Source organism: Hippopotamus amphibius, chromosome 5 (genome assembly GCF_030028045.1).
Source record: "Hippopotamus amphibius kiboko isolate mHipAmp2 chromosome 5, mHipAmp2.hap2, whole genome shotgun sequence".
NCBI classification, from domain to species: Eukaryota; Metazoa; Chordata; class Mammalia; order Artiodactyla; family Hippopotamidae; genus Hippopotamus; species Hippopotamus amphibius.
The window spans coordinates 27,176,005-27,189,805 of record NC_080190.1 but is presented as its reverse complement, the minus strand read 5'-3'; the positions used below and the strand labels follow the sequence as shown (position 1 = coordinate 27,189,805).

General features: G+C 42.3%; 1 protein-coding gene across 2 annotated transcripts in view; it reads right to left on the bottom strand.

The window, feature by feature from the left end:
- The window catches only part of NT5C2 (5'-nucleotidase, cytosolic II), a 144,776-nt gene that overhangs the window by 130,792 nt on the left and 183 nt on the right, over window positions 1–13,801 (bottom strand). The window lies entirely within an intron of this gene.

Here is a 13,801-nt window from a genome sequence, read left to right as displayed (position 1 = left end):
TAAAAAGCCTTCAGATTAGGAAGGAAGAAGTAAAACTATTCCTATTCACTGATGACATAAACTCATACGTGGAAAATCTTCTTTTCTAATTTCTCCTTTTTTTCTCCTCTGCCTGTGTGTTGCGCCCACCAGGGGTCCCCTGTGACACCAGGGGTGAAGCCAATGGGGTCTGAGTCACAGTACTTCTTTGAAGGAGGGCTGCACCAGGGCCAGCCCAACTAAGCAGTTTCCCTTTGCTGTGTCCCCAGGAAGCCACTTCAAGGATTCCTTTGCTGTTCTATGCAGACCTCTTCATGCACACATGTCCCCTGCATCCCTGGAGGGCAGGGGCCTTGCCTTACAACTTTTGTAAGTTCCTTACCTCCATTACTGCACAAGGCCTTTCAGATAGTCTTTAATCAACCTTGGATGCAAATTTTAACATACACATATTCTGCATGTGTCCACTATGCAGAACACAGGCATGCTAACTGCCGAATACCATCACTGAAATTCCTTGGGTGGTTTCTATCAATTTCTTAGGGCTTCGTTCCTAGTTTGGAGATATTTGATGTTCCACATCAATAGTCATTAACTGTGTGGGAGGCTATAAACTGAGTCAGACACGCATGATTCTGAAAATCAAGGAGCCCACAGTACAGCTTGGGGAGAGAGCTCTGCACAAATAACCAATCACAGATTATCAAGGACTTCAAATGTCAGACATCACACGGATTTTGTTCAGTAGGCAGTGGGCAGCTAGTGAAGGCTTTTGAAGAAGAAGATGGCATAATCTACGCTGAGAAACTAGGAAGGCTGAAATGCATGAGGCGGGTGACATGGTGGGGAGCAATTAGAAGGCTATTGGAATGACTTAAGTGAGAAATAATATACCTCAATGGCAGTAAGAATAGAAAGAAATGGACAGAAACCTCACCCAGGAAAAATCAAGAGGACGTGGTCAACTAGCAATCAGAGAATCTTAGAAGGTGACCTTTGAGACTATCTGGGGCGTGTCTTGAGTTTCAGAAGAGGAAGATGAGGACTGATACTGTTACCTGTCCAAGCTCACGTTGTTAGTTAGTGACTGTACCAGTTAGGGGAACACTAGACTGTGCTGTAGTGACAGTCAAACCCCAGTCTCTAGGGCCTAACCCATAGAGATTTATTTCCTACTCACAAAAAGTCCTCTGCAGGCCAGGAGACCCCCCAGGGAAACACCATTCCAGATGATAACTCAGGGATCCAGTCTGCTGTTGTGGGTTCTGCCAACTCAATTCATACCTTCCAGGAAGAGAAAGTGTGGAGAACACGTATCACTTCTCACAGCCCCTTGGCTGGAACTAGTCACCTGCCCTAGCCTAACCACAAGGGTATTGGGAACAGAGGTATTTATGTGCTATTTGGTAGGCACTCCATCCTCTGTCACAGTCACCCAACTAGGAATGCCCTGAGTCCCATGGTCCAGGCCTTTTCCCTACAGTTTATATGAAGTGGAATCCACTTCATGGATTTGGAACACCTCAGTGTACCCTGTGTTCTGAATACCTTCCTGTTACTGCAGACTTGGCAAGAGAACTGAAAACGGATTTTCAGTCTTGAAACAATCCCATTCAGAAACTGTAAGTAGGCAGCTTGACACAAGCTGGAGATATTTCAAGCAACTCCAAACTACATATTACCATACAGCAATTATTTGTGCAGGTATACCTCATTTTACTGTCCTTCACTTTATTATGCTTTGTAGATACTGTGGGTTTCTTTTGTTTTGTTTTATTTTTACAAATTGAAGGTTTGTGGGAACCCTGCATCAAGCAAGCCTATCAGTGCCATTTTTCCAACAGCATTTGCTCACTTCATGTCTCTGTGTCACATATTGGTAATTCTTGAGATATTTAAAACCTCCCTTCGGCAAAAAGATTGTGATTCGCTGAAGGCTCAGATGAAGGTTAGCATTTTTTAGCAATATTTTTAATTAAGGTATGTACATTTTTTTAGACCTAATGCTATTGCACATTCAATAGACTACGGTGTAATGTAGTGTAAATGTAACTTTTATATGCACAGGAAAACCAAAAAATTCATGTGAGTTGCTTTATTGTGATATTAGTTTTAGATAGTCACTTTATTACATTGTTCTGGAACTGAATCCCCAATATCTCTGAGGTACACCTGTACCTAAATCTAAAATAAAATCCAAAAATATGTGTATAAACATCTGCATAGTATACATTAACCCAGACATTTACACCTCTGCTCCATGACTTCATGACTTGAGAAGTCACAGAAGTAGATGCAGGCCATAGAGTTAAAGTACAACAGACAGCCCCACAGCAGAGTGTGGGAGAGCTGATGTAGAAGAACGAAGTCAATGACTCTCTGGGCTCCTGCCTGCCATGCTCTCAACCTCTGACTGACAGAGGCAGGCCTTTACCATTAAGAGCCATGTTTAATACCACGTGACTTATCACCCTGGCCACAAGTGATCAGAGCAAGGAAAGATGCCTGACTCAAGGGCAGCTAATTTCTGGGCAGGCAGGTGGCTTATGAGGAGGTATGGTATGAGATGATTGGAGACTAACCAGACGAATCAGCAAACAGAATCAGATTTTTGGAGAAAGCTTGTCAGTTGACAGTGGGCACAGGAGATGAAGCACACAGAGGGATAAAAGAAATGGTAGAAATCTGGGGTCAGCAAAAGCCTGATCATTGCTTTTCAGACAGTAAAAAGTAAGTGGTTGGTAGTGCCAGACCATACAGGAGCTGTGGAAGCAGATTACTAAGATGGCAAAATGGCCAAGTATCAGAAAACAGCAAACTCCTGCCTCTAAAGGGGCAATGAGACATTCTGGTCCCTAAAGCTGTGCTTATCATATTCTAAACTGTATTTAAGTCCCCAGTAGGTCCAGCCATATGGCTATTCCTGAACTTCTAGCTTTGTGGCTGAAATTTCTGTCTTCCTTAATTCTATAAGGTTGCTGGGACTTCCCTGGCAGTCCAGTGGCTAAGACTCCATGCTCCCTATTCAGGAGGCCCGCGTTTCATCCCTGGTCACGGAACCAGATCCCGCATGCTGCAACGAAGAGCCCGCATGCTGCAACTAAAGATCCTGCATGCAGCAATGAAGAGCCTGCTGCCGCAACTAAGACCCAGGGCAGCCAAATAAATAAATAAAATTTTTAAAAATTCTATAAGATTGCTTACAATAACCTCTCCTTACTTCTGGTGGTCTGAGTGAATCTGTGCTTTGCAATCAAAAGACCCTATTAGGGAAGAACACTCTTCGATGTAAATAACAGCAAGATCTTTTCTGATCTACCCCCTTGAGTAATGGAAATAAAAACAAAAATAAATAAGTGGGACCTAATGAAACTTTAAAGCTTCTGCACAGCAAAGGAAGTGATAAGCAAGATGAAAAGACAACCCTCAGAATGGGAGAAAATATTTGCAAGTGAATCAACAGACAAAGGATTAATCTCCAAAATATATAAACAGTTCACCCAGCTCAATGTCAAAAAAACAAACAACCCAATCAAAAAATGGGCAGAAGACCTAAATAGGCATTTCTCCAAAGAAGACATATGGATGGCCAAGAGGCACATGAAAAGCTGCTCAACATCACTAATTAGCAGAGAAATGCAAATCAAAACTACAATGAGGTATCACCTCGCACTGGTTAGAATGGGCATCATCGGAAAATCTACAAACAGTAAATGCTGGAGAGGGTGTGGAGAAAAGGGAATGCTCCTGCACTGTTGGTGGGAATGTAAATTGATACAGCCACTATGGAGAACAGTATGGAGGTTCCTTGAAAAACTAAAAACAGAGTTACCATATGACCCAGCAATCCCACTACTGGGCATATACCCAGAAAACAACATCATTTAAAGAGACAAATGCATTCCAGTGTTCACTGCAGCACTATTTACAATAGCCAGGACATGGAAGCAACATAAATGTCCATCAACAGATGAATGGATAAAAAAGATGTGGTACATATATACAATGGAATATTACTCAGCTGTAACAAGCAATGAAACTGGGACATTTGTAGAGACGTGGATGGACCTAGAGACTGTCATACAGAGTGAAGTGAGTCAGAAAGAGAAAAACAAATATCGTATATTAACACATATATGTGGACTATAGGAAAATGGTACTGAAAAATTGATCTCAACTGGTTTGCAAGGCAGACATAGAGACACAGATGTAGAGAACAAACATATGGACACCAAGTGGGGAAAGTGGGGAGGATTGGGGGGGAATGAATTGGGAGATTGGGATACCAAATTGTACACTCTAAATACATGCAGTTTATTGTCTGTTAACTGTATCTCAATAAAAGTTCTTAAAAATAAATAAATAAATAAATAAGCAGCAAGGATATATTATACAGCACAAGGAAATACAGCCACTATTCTGTAACAACTTTAAATGGTGTATCATCTATAAAAATGTTGAATATGTCATATACTTGAAACTTTTATACTGTAAATCAACTATACTTCAATTAAAAAAATAAGTTGGGGTCAAAAAAAAAAAAAAAGACCCTATTGGGCCATGAAAAGAAATGGAACTCTGGTGCCTGCTACAACATTGATGAACCTTGAAAACATTACACTAAATAAAATAAGCCAGGCACAAAAGGACAAATATTCTATCATTCCCACCTATATAAGGTATCGGGAATAGTCAAAATAAAAGTGACAGAACATAGAAGTTACCAGAGGCTGGGGTCTGGGAGGGATGGGGGATTATTATTTGATGGTTACAGCGTTTCTGTTTGGGGTGATGAAAAGGTTTTAGAAACAGATAGTTGTAATGATTACACAACCTTGTGAATGTAATTAATGCCACTGAATTGTACACTTTAAAACGGTTAAAACAGTAAAATTCATGTTATATATATTTTACCACATGCACACAAACACCCTGTTAGGGATGCAATGTGATGGAAAGAACACCAGCTTGGAGTCAGAGAAACTGAGTTCAAGACTCAGCTCTGTCATTTTCCAGCTGTGTCACTTTGGGCAACTTACCCAACCTCTCAGTGTCTCAGTTTATTCATTTGAAAAATGGAAATAATAAGACCCTTCCTAAGTTTATTGTGAGGAACAATGAAGACAAAAATGTATTAAATCATTACATAATATCTTTTGAAAATGAGTCTGGTGACTCTTGCTATGTGTATTTGGAACAGGAAACAACAGGCCTCTGTATTCTTTAAAAGGAAGTGTGAGGCTTCTCCTTGGACTGCGTGCTCACGGTACACTGGTGTCAACAGTGTGAAGCTCACCACATCTGCCTTCAGAGACCCCAAACTTCTCTGAACGCCCCTCTCCGTTACCTCCTCCTGCCATTGCCTCTCCAGCTCCTTTTGGGCTCCCAATGCTCTGTGCTGTCTTTTCCTCTAGTCCCCTCTGTTTTGTTTTGTTTTTTTTCCTCTAGTCCCCTTTGAAACAAGCCCTCGAGAGGAACTTTTTTCTCATTCAAACTGGGGTCCCTTTGTTCCCCTTCCTATAGCATAGCTGTATTTAGGCCGTATCTCTTTCCAGGGAGGAAAAAGCTTGATCCATATAAGTTTGCTGAGTTGAACTGAAGGATATTTTAGGCATCAGCAGACACGTAGGTACAGAAAATGCTGGAGGAGAGGGAGCCCTCTGATCCCTTTGTATTTCCCACAGCCAGGCACTTAATAATTCTGAAATATTTGCTGAGTGGGATCCTTTCTCTAGGCATCATCAAAAGGCAGGTGGTGGGCCAAATGGCTTCTCAAATTTGATTCCGTTCTGACATTCTGTGAGGTCTAAAAAGTAGGCACCCACACCAGGAAGGCTGAGGAGCTGTCCTAGGTCCTGAAGTTTAACTGAGCGGGCAAGCGTCCCTGTTTCTCCTAACCCTGGGGCCCTGGCAACTCTGGTTCAGCCTAAACTAGGATTTAGAAGAGGGAAATGAAGAGCTAATTCTGGGAAGGGGGGAAGGATGAGAGAGAGAAGTACACAAACACACAGAGCCTTCTGGATCAGCTTAAGCATGGAGAGACTGCTAAAGCCAAAACACAGAAACTTTTGTTTTTATTTTATTTTTAAATAAGAATGATCACCAAGTAATACCTAAGCAAAAATATGGAACAAGCTCAAGGGCACAAAAGGCTGTGCATCAAACAATGCAATGCAAAACTGTGTAAACACCAATTTGTGAGCAAAGCTACAACCACATAGATTGTAGCCCATCAATTGAGCCATACTAAAGAACTCATAGTCTTTTATCTTTTCTTGTAGGTACAAATAGTTTCATTTCTATGGACAGAAGACAAATAGGTGTATGACTTAGCTTGATGCCATGTTTTTTCACGTGTCTTGGTTAAAAAAAATACCCACCTCTCCAGAAAGTTTGGGACATAATCCTCCCCACATGCCTTAATGATACACTCATGCAAACATCTTTTCATGGGTGCTAAAGAAACTTGGCTGAACAAATATTACTTGTATAAAACCAGACACAGAAAAGGGGTGGGCTTACCTCTAAGTGCTTAGCACAAGTCATCTTCAGTCAAATACATACTGCCTTATGGTAGTCCGTAAGTTAGGACCTCAAATTAGTCATAGCTCTTCAACTAATCGTAAGCTCCTTAGAGGCAGTGACCACGTCTCATGTCTTCTACACAAATGGACACAAACAGCACAAACGTGTAGCTGGACACACAGTAGGTGTTCAATAAATGTTGGCTGGTTGACTGTTTAAGGCACAGTAGAGGTGGAGGCTGGACTTAATATATTTTCTTTGTCTTTCAGGTAATGTATTTTTCTTTCTTTTTAAAAAATTAGGGTGTTTTTAATAGGGAAAAACTAAAAACAGTATGAAAGTCTAACAAGAAGCTGAGTAAACAACTTATGATGGCCAACAAACACATGAAAAGATGTTCAACATCACTAATCATCAGAGAAATGCAAGTCAAAGCCACAATGAGGTATCACCTCACACCGATCAGAATGGCCATCATCACAAAATCTGGAAACAACAAATGTTGGAGAGGGTGTGGAGAAAAGGGAACTCTCCTGCACTGTTGGTGGGAATGTAAGTTGGTACAGCCACTATGGAAAACAGTTTGGAGGTTCCTTAAAAAACTAAAAATAGAACTACCATATGATCCAGTAATCCCACTACTGGGCATATACCCAGAGAAAACCATAATCCCAAAAGAAACATGTACCATAATGTTTATTGCAGCATTATTTACAATAGCCAGGACATGGAAGCAACCTAAATGCCCATCAACAAATGAATGGATACAGAAGATGTGGCATATATATACAATGGAATATTACTCAGCTATAAAAAGGAATGAGATGGAGCTATATGTAATGAGGTGGATAGACCTAGAGTCTGTCATACAGAGTGAAGTAACTCAGAAAGAGAAAGACAGATATTGTATGCTAACTCATATATACGGAATCTAAAAATGGTACTGATGAACTCAGTGACAAGACAAGAACAAGGACGCAGATGCAGAGAATGGACTGGAGAACTCAAGGTTTGGGGGGGTGGGGGGTGAAGGGGAAGCTGAGACGAAGTGAGAGGGTAGCATAGACATATATATACTACCAACTGTAAAATAGATAGCCAGTGGGAAGTTGCTGTATAACAAAGGGAGTTCACCTCGAGGATGGATGATGCCTTAGAGGACTGGGATGGGGAGGGTGTGAGGGAGTTGAGGGAGGGAGGGAATATGGGGATATAGGTATAAATACAGATGATTGAACTTGGTGTACCTCAAAAAAAAGAAACTTATGGCACATCCATATAACTGAACACCACACTGAATTATAAAAAGAAGTAAACAGGTCTATATAATTGATGTGGGTAAATGGCCACAATTTTTGAAGTAAAGAATGAAAGTTGTAGAACAGTATATAAAATGTGTATGATTCTATATTTACTGAAAAATTAATCTGAGAAACGGACACTTTTTATCACTTCTAGCTATGTTTATTGCTATAATTCCAGCACCTGGCACATAGCCAGGGGTCAGTAAATATTTGTTAATTGGCTATGGTAATGCCAAGGATTCAGTATAACACTTAAAATACTCCCAACAGAATGTAAATTCTGACCTTTTTTTTGGTTGTTGTTACTCCAGAACAAGCAGGATTTTCCTATTTGCTGGGCAGGAGGGGAGGAGGGAGAGCATTTGTAATTAGATGAAGTTGGTAGAGTATTAGATTGAAGGTCACTGGTTCAATTCCAGATATGGATAATACATTCTTTTTTGTTTACTTTATCTTTCTACCTATCTGTCTATATATTAATCAATTTTCATAACTTTTTATTTTGAAAAGTTCCAAACCTATAGAAAAGTTGCAAGACTAATAATACAATAAACATCTGCATTCACCAACTGTTAACTTTTTACCACATTTGCTTTATCTCCCCCGCATCTGTGTGTGTGTGTGCGCGTGTGTGTACTATTTTTGCCAAACCGAGAGTAAGTTATATAAATCATGACATTGCAAACCTAAATACTTCAGCACATATCTCCAAAGAACATTTGCCTATTTTTGATATGTATAATTTTCAAAGAACTATTTCTTACTTTGAAATAGTTTAAGACCCACAAGAAGATGCAAAAATAGTATGGAAAGTTCCCAGGTACCATGCATCCAGCTCACTCTTCATGATAACATCTTACATAACCTTAGTACATTATCAAAACCAGGAAAATGACACTGACAGAACAAATTAATTCAACTATAGACCTTATCTGGATTTCACTAAGTTCCTCCCTTTCTCTCTCTCTCTCCTCTTTCATTCTATGAATTTTCATCATGTGTATAAATTTGAGTAACAGAACTGTTCCATCACCACAAAACAACCTTCATGTTACCCCTTTATAGTTGCATCCTCCCCCAACCCTAATCCGTTGACCATTGATCTGTTCTCAATCACTATAATTTTGTCATTTCAAGAATGTTACATAAATGGAGTCACATAATACAGAACACTTTTTCACTCAGCATAACGCCCTCGTGATTCATCCAAGTTGTTGAGAATTATTCATCAATAGTTGATTTTTTAAAAAATTTATTTATTTTATTCATTTATTTATTTTTTGGCTGTACTGGGGCTTTGTTGCTGTGCATGGGCTTTCTCTACTTGCGGAGAGCGGGGCTACTCTTCCTCTGGGCGCATGGGCTTCTCATTGCTGTGCCTTCTCTTTGCAGAGCATGGGCTCTAGGCGCACGGGCTTCAGTAGCTGTGGCACGTGGGCTCAACAGCTGTGGCTTGCAGGCTCTAGAGCACAGGCTCAGCAGTTGTGGCACAGGGGCTAAGTTGCTCTGCAGCATGTGGGATCTTCCCAGACCAGGGATGGGACCCGTGTTCCCTGCATTGGCAGGAAGATTCTTAACCACTGTGCCACCAGGGAAGCCCAATAGTTGATTCTTTTTAATACTGAGTAGCATTTCACTGGATGGATATATCACAGTTTGTTTATCCATTCACCTGCTGAAGGATATTTGGGTTGTTTTCTCTTTTCATCTATAAAGAAGAAAGCTGCTGTGAACATTCACATACAAATTTTCCTGTGGACATAAGTTTTCAGTTTTCTAGGCTAAATACTCAGGAGTGAGATTGCTGAGTCATACAGTAAATGTATTTTTAACTTTATAAGAAACTGCCAAAGTGTTTTCCAGAGTGGCTGTACCATTTTACAGTCCCTCCAGCAGTGGGTAAGAGATCCAGATGCTCTGAATCTTTGTAAGCACTTGCTAGTGTCAGTATTTTGTCTCAGCCACTCTAGTAAGTATATAGTGTATATCACTGCAGTTTTAATTTGCATTTCCCCAAAAATATGTTGAACATATTTTTAAATGCTTATTTGCCATCTGTATAGTCCCTTTGATGAAGTGTCTGCTCAAGTCTTTTGTCCATTTTCTAATTGGAATGTTCATTTTCTTACCGCTGTATTTAGAGTTCTTTATATACTACGGATACAAATCCTTTGTTGGATATGTGATTTGCAAATACTTTCTCCCAGTCTGTGGTTTGTCTTTTCATCTTATTAAACGTTGGGGTCAAGTTTCTTGATTTCTTTTATAGATCACACCCTTGGTGCCATGCTAAAGAGTCTTCCCAAGTGTTTGGAAAAATTCAACCATTTTTTTTTCTCCTCACACGTGTTTAAAACTGTGACAGATGCTGAGAGAGATACATAGATATAGAAGAGTTGTGCTCAAGGAGCTTCCAGTTCAGTTTAGACAAACACGCAAATAATTACAGCAGAAGATGGGAGGTAATTTTGAGTCATGTGAGTATTTTAAAGCCTGTGGGTAGGAGGAGGAGAGTTCATGAGAGGGGAGGATCACTTTACATTGGAAATATCAGGGAAGGCTTCCTCAAGGAGGTAGCATTTGAGCCTTAACAGTTGAAATTGGGACAGAGGAAAAAATCCCAGGAAGAAAGAATTGCACAAGAAGAGGAACGGGTGGGACAGAACAGTTAAGATCAAGATGTAGGGGGACTTCCCTGGTGGTCCAATGGTTAAGACTCTGTGTTCCCAATGCAGGGGACCTGAGTTCGATCCCTGGTCAGGGAATGCATGCTGCATGGAGCAGCCAAAAAAAAGAGAGAGAGAGAGAGAAGTGGGCTGAGGTGGAGAGGCTAGAGGGACATGATAAGTTCACTTTTAGATAACAGTACTTGGAGAGCAACAACCATTCTTGAGGAGATGTCCAACAGGCAGTTGGAGATGTGAGTCTGGAGTTGGAAGTTGGAAATAGGGATTTGGGAACCATCAACATAGGTCAGGTCTTTTGTTTTATGCCCCATAGGATCTGATATTCTCTTTTAGAGCACTTGTCACAATTATAATTAACAATTAACTGTGTAATTAGTTGTTTAATCTGTCTTTTTTGCTAGAAGTCCAGTCGCATGGAATCAGAGTCCTAGCACCTAGTCCAGTGCCTTATACTCAGTAAATATTTGCTGAACAAATGAATGAAAGAAGCTACTACTTCTAATAGCCACCACTTATTGAGCAAGCACATGGCAGGCAGTGTGATACACACTTTATATACATAACCTCATTTAAATCTCACAGTAATCTCACAAGGGGGAGATCAAGGGTTCTCAAACCTAAATTCAATGAGTCTGGGGTAATGCCTGGGAATCTGAATTTAAGTTCCCAGGTACTTCTAATGAGCAGTCAGGTTAGGAGACCACTCAGGTGGATGGTTTTATTGAAATTTTACAGATGAAGAGACTAATGTTCAGCAAATAATAGTGACTTATTCTAAGTTCCATGGCTAGGAAGAACCATGATGCAAAACTAGAGCTCTTACGGAGAGAACTTTACCACAAGGGACCCTGCCTCTGGGAGACATCATATCTAAAAAAAAAGTTTATGAAGAAGAGCAGAAAGCCAAGGACTGAGTCCTTGACACCCAGGAGAGTAGTGAGCACTGCCAAATGCTGCAGAGAGGCCACAGAGGATGTAGCACAAGGGAGAACCTCGGGATAAATGAACAATGGGTCTGCAGTGCCTGAGTCTGACACTACAGGAAGATGAATACACACCCTTTTGCATAAGGCAGGGCATTCCCTCAGGAGACCTGGCCAGCTGGAAGGAGTTGTGGTTTGAGACTCAGCCAAGATCACTCGTTGGTAGTACAGCTTTGTGCTACAATGATTAAAGCCAAACAATCTGGGTCTATGGGGGGTATGCCAAGAAAGGGGAGGCAGGGAGGCACAAGTCTCATGCAGGAATCTCAGTGTGGAATCTCAGGTAAGCTAGTCAGAAACTGCAAAATGCAGCCCACTTTAGACTTTCCAGGGTCACTACCCCTTTGATGGGTTATTCAGGCCTTTTGCCTCACCTTCTTCTGCTCTGTGTGTGTTTTGCCTTTGGATTACTGCTTCTGTTGGAGGATGGAAAGAAAAAGAGAGGTGAAACTCCAACTAGGATATCTTGCTGAGTTGTGGTAGTCCTGAAAAATATGGTTACAATGAGATTGGAACAACAGCCCAGAAGTAAGATTTTTTAATTATCTGTGGTTGTTTCCACTCAGCCACACTCATGTTGGCCCTTGGTAGCACAAAGAGTCAAGAGGGCTGTATTCGCACTCCTAAGGGACAGCCTGGAGGCCTGTGCAAGGATATTGTGGACAATCCCACTATGAAACCCACCTCATTTGCTGTTGATGGTAGATGCAAAGCCACATCCGTTATTTAAAAGAGGGCAATGATGAAAACAACGCCATACACCTGTACGAAGCACCTTCACATGCACCAACTCATCTCTCATGACCTTGTGAGGTAGGTGTTGTTATCTCCGCATGCTTAGTAGGTGGTAGGAGCCACGATTCAAACCCATCACCTTGTTTGAATCATAAACCAGCCTGCTACTTTGTTATTGGCCAAAACCTTTCTGAAGCCCATTTAGCCTTATTCTGGCTGCATGGAAATGAATAAGACTTCAAGAGTCTCACTGCTCTAACAAGCAGAATGACGCAGTGAGGAAAGAATGATTAGGAACCTCGGGGACAGGCTGTGGCAGAGCTTGACCATCGTACATGACACACAACACAAAGCCAAGAATATGCTCCAAAGTCCCATAGGACTCTATTCCCCTCTTCCTTTAGTGGCCTGTCTCATATAATATTTCCTCCATGGAAGTAAAACTTACCCTAGAACTACATCCTTGAGATTCCAAGATTAAGAAAGGCCTTCAGTTTGGAATTCTGGAATCTACTAAAAAGTTCTTCCTCCTCCCTCTCAAAGCACAGCCACATCCTGAAAGATTATAAGTTTGAAGACCCCACAGGGCCTCCTCCCAGCCTTCATCTTTACAGATCCCATTCTTGGAAATCCACCACCGCCTAGTGATGGAGGCCAGCTCAGCCATCAGCACTCTACCCCACTTTTGGAGTTTAATCTGTTTGCAAGGACTCCTTTTGTCCAAAGACAGATTTCCACAAGAAGGGGCCCTGCCTAAACCAGATGAAGATTTACACAGACTGAAATCTCAAATGGCTATAGGGCCACACAGGTAAAGCAGATGCAGTAAGAAGGTGGACGTTTTTCAATGGAGAGTGGTAGGGGACGGTGGTGAACAGGAGAGCACACTTATACAAGTGGCAGGGACACCTCAGCTCTGCCCATCGTGGCCATCCCAGCTCTTTCCTCCTTTTTTCTCCACTCCCTGCAACTCAGGCCCACGCTCTTCACCTTCCTCCCTTCTCTCCCCCGGGTGTCGCAGCTTTTCGGCACAGCCACCCAACCCCGGGCGCTCCCGAGAGCTGCAGAGGAACAGCTGATGAGATGCTCTCTGACGTAGACCCACTTTTCCCCTGGGAACCCCAAGCGGGCGGAAGGAGGGGACAAAGCCGCGCCCTGAGGGTCCACACTCTATCTAGAAAAACAAGGCCTCACGCTCGGGAGCTCCGGGGTGGAGATAAGCGTACAGCACACCTTCCAGAAAACACTAACCTCCCAGTGGATTAAAGGCGGCAAGGAGGACAGGGTCAAGGGACGCGATGGAGCCGTGTGGTTTCCGTAGGGGAAACCCCGATCGTTTAGGCACTCTCTGCACAAGACACTTTCAAACCAGACGATTCTAAGGGAAGGGCGCTTCAGACAGGGGGTGGCTCCTCCGCAAACAGCTCTGTCCCCGCGCCCTCGGTCCGTGGCGCAAGGAGCTGCGGTAGTCACTGCGCTTCCCCGCCCCCGCTCCTGGATGCCCCTCTTCCCTCTCTCCGCCAGACCCGGAGCAGGAGCTCCGCCCACAACGCGCCGCGCCAGCCCCCCCCCCCCTCCCGCCCCGCCT